Genomic DNA, 3601 nt, shown 5'->3' on the forward strand with positions numbered 1-3601 from the left:
GTTTCTGCTGAGAAATCAGAGCTTAATCTGATTTGCTTGCCTTTGAATCTAACACTTTTGTTTTCCATAGCTGTTTTCAGGATTCTTTCCTTTTGTTTGGAGAACTTGATTATGATATGTCTTGGTGATTTTGTTTTGGGGTGTATCCTTCTGGAGTTTGTTGAGTTTTTGTTTTTTTTTGCATATTATTATTATTTAATATTTTATTGTGAATTATGTGATAGTTTACATGGAAGAACATTAGCTTTACATTCATCGTATTGTATATCATTTCATTGCCATGGTTATAATCTCCTTCATGCATCATCAACCAACCCTGCAGGCCTGCTCCCCAGTTGTCAGCATATAGCCCCTCTCCCTGTCTGGGTCTAAAGTCTCCAGCCACTCCATCTCTCCAAGTCATCGTCTCTGCCTCGATCTCTGGCATCACTGCTTCTCTGGGTAGGGTCCCGCTCTCTGCTCTTCTCCCTTGATGGTCCCAGAAACCTCCGCTCCTAAACTGCAAAGTTAATCACAACCCTTCTTGCTACAAAATGTCTACCTTTAAATTTCCAACCCTCACAATCAGTCCAGATAACAATTATTCACTATTGTATCACAAGAGACCTATCCACATTTCCTTTCATCAGTCCAGCCACACCTTCTGGATCTAGAGTCCTTTTTTTAAGAATAAACATACATGTGCTGGATGTGAGGGAGGGGGCTTTATTTACCTTTCTGGGCTTTGATTTTTTCAGATAGAACTCCAACTCCTTGCTTCCTAGAACATAGCCATCTGCTCGGCCACACTGGCTTGGTCTTGAAGTAATACATGCAAGAAGCTTGCCCTGCTGGAACTGCTCCTCCAAAAGACTGTTGACTTTTGCATTCTTTTCCTTTCATCGTTTTTTCTGTGAATTTTCTTTGATAACTTTTTGTTTAGTATCTCTTCCTTTTCAGGAGTAAGTTTGGCTCCCTTCTTGTGGCCCAGAGGCAGTGCATAGTGGGACTCTTACCACTGCTGGTACAGTGTGCTGTCAACAAGCATGATGCAGTTCTTCACCAGGGTCTTTGTGCTGACCAGCTCATTATTGGATGCATTGTAGACAACCTCAATGATCCTTGTTTTCTGTGTACTCAGAACTCCAGGAGAAGTTCCCCACATCCAGCCTCAGGGCTCCGGTACTTCTTGTTGCCTGCTCTAACGCGTACTGTATGTATGCGACGGGGGCTCATCTTACTGTTGGCAGCCCGGCGTCCCAGTTCATACTTCCACTTCTGTGGTAGGGCTTTCTCTTGCCTCTGGTCTTGCGACGATTGTTCAGTTTTCCCAGGAGATACCCATCACTTGGTGCTGGTTGGAAAGAGCCTAGATTCCTTCTTGAAAGCTTGTAAGCCAGTCAATTCTTGCCTTTGAAGCCCACCACTTTGGATAGCCAATGTCCAAGTTGCCCATCCCTGTCTACTCTGTGTATGGAGAGGGTGAGAATGATCCTTGTTGTAAAGATTTGTTCCCTCTTTTGAGCTACTACATCCATAGGTGTAGGTCAAGTTCATCAAATTGTATCAGATTAGTCTTTTTTTCCTCTTCTTTCTTCTTCTACTTGAGCTCTGAGCATCCAGTCATTGAAGCCAGGTCAAGTGGGTATTATTTGCAAGTGTGGGTGTTATTGTGCATATGCACTGTCTTCTTATCAGGTGGATGCTTCACTCTCCACTCTAGTCCTCTGTGGCTATGTCACTGACACTGGGCCCAGGACACCCCAGGTTTTGCCACACTGCTGGATAACCAGGTCTCCACGCAGTTTCGCAGGAGTCTATTGAACGTTGTAGGGATTAGCTCGCAGCTTCGTTGCTATTTTCCCCTTACTTCTCCTTATTGGTGACAAACATGGTCACCACCAGAGCATGTATTCCCATTGAGTCTTAGTCTTGGAAGGGGTTATTGAGCTTCTTGAATGATTATCTTTTTATTTTTTAGGATGTTAGAGAAATTTTATTCCAGTAGCCATTCAATTATCTTCTCTATGGAGTTCTGTGATTCTTCCTGTTCTGGAATGTCAATAATTCTGAAGTTAGTCCTCTTTATGTTGTCCAACATGAAGCTTAGAGATATTTGAGATTTGTTTTTTTTTGAGATATTTTTATCCTTTCTATATTTCTATAAAATCCTGTCTAAATTTCTGTATATATTTCTATAAAAATATCTTTCTTGAGATATTTTATCTTTTTTACCCTGTTTGCTATTTGTCTTCCAGCTCAATGATTTTTTGCTTCCATCTCTTCATTACTACTCCTTTGCCCTTTTAATGTATTGTCCATGTCTGATACTATATTATTAATCATTTAGACCTCTTTTTTTCCAGTTTTGAATTGTTTCCAGTGGTATATCTATTTTATTTGATTATTCCTGTAATGTTTTCTTGATTTTTCCTTATTTTTGTCAAACCCAGTGTGGCCATTTTCACTTTTCTTGTTACTCAACTCAGAGTAACTATAGCAGGTGTTGGCTGTCATTTTGGTGTATAGCAACTGGTATTGGGTCTTGCTTGGATGGTGGGATTTTATAGGTGTCATTGTAGCTTGGTTATATAACTGCAATTACTGCCTCTTATTGGGTAACATTGTTGTTGTTGTTGTTAAGTGCCGTCGAGTCAGTTCCGACCCATAGCGACCCTGTACAGGATTTCTGAGGGTGTAAATCTTTACGGGAGTAGAAAGCCTCATCTTTCTCCCGCGGAGCAGCTGGTAGTTTCGAACTGCTGACCTTAAGGTTCGCAGCCCGATTCGTAACCAGTACGCTACCAGAGCTCCTTATTGGGTAACATAGAGAGAGAAAAAGCCCCCTGAAGTTAAAATGGTAGCAAAAAGCAAAACAGCAACAGAAAAACAAAATAAAACAAAACAAAAACAGATTGGCTATTGTAGTCTATATAATCAGAAAAAAAAATAAAATAAAATAACAAAAATCTGTAGCAAAATATGAGTATGACTCTAGTGCCCCTATCTTGGCTTCTTGCCTTCAAGGTTTGCTCAGAAATTTCAAGATATTAGTGTTACTCCTCATGATTTAAATCAGGATTTAATTTTTGGCCTGTTTTCTCTTAAGTCTGTCTCTCTCCCACTCCATAACCCCTATTTAGGACTTTTTCCTAGTGATAAATATTTCAGGGTCAACTGTAGCAATTTTAGGAGACTGTTCAGTTTTAAGCAGTGTCTTCCCCCTTCTTAGTGCTCTTTGCTGAGCAGAGCCATGAACATTTGTAGTAGAAGCCTCCGGTTGTGGGTGTTGGGTACACTTGCTCAGGCATCCCTCTAGTCACCAGAGTGGAGGTGCACAAACAGAGACAGGACAATGAACAGAGAAAAAAGAATGTCCACACCTTTATCTCTGAGGATCGGCCAGACCTCTGTGGTGGGACTGCACCCCTGATCCTTCACCCACTCTGCCATGGCCAAGATGACCACTTCTGGAGCAGCTCAGATCCGCAGCTCAGAAAACACCACCTTTCTTGCTTCTGCTACAAAATTCCATGGGCTGTAAGCCTTTGAGCTTTCTAAATATTCCTTTTTATGTCGTTCAGAGTTCTGGGAACATACCCTAAATCTGCTTAGTCTGATA

General features: G+C 41.2%; 1 pseudogene; it reads left to right on the forward strand.

Moving 5' to 3' along the window:
- Window positions 1-1987, forward strand: part of LOC102839570 — a 58185-nt pseudogene extending 56198 nt beyond the window's left edge.
- Window positions 1988-3601: the final 1614 nt, after the last annotated feature.

The sequence above is a fragment of the Chrysochloris asiatica genome, unplaced genomic scaffold (assembly GCF_000296735.1).
Source record: "Chrysochloris asiatica unplaced genomic scaffold, ChrAsi1.0 scaffold00057, whole genome shotgun sequence".
In the NCBI taxonomy this organism is placed as follows: domain Eukaryota; kingdom Metazoa; phylum Chordata; class Mammalia; order Afrosoricida; family Chrysochloridae; genus Chrysochloris; species Chrysochloris asiatica.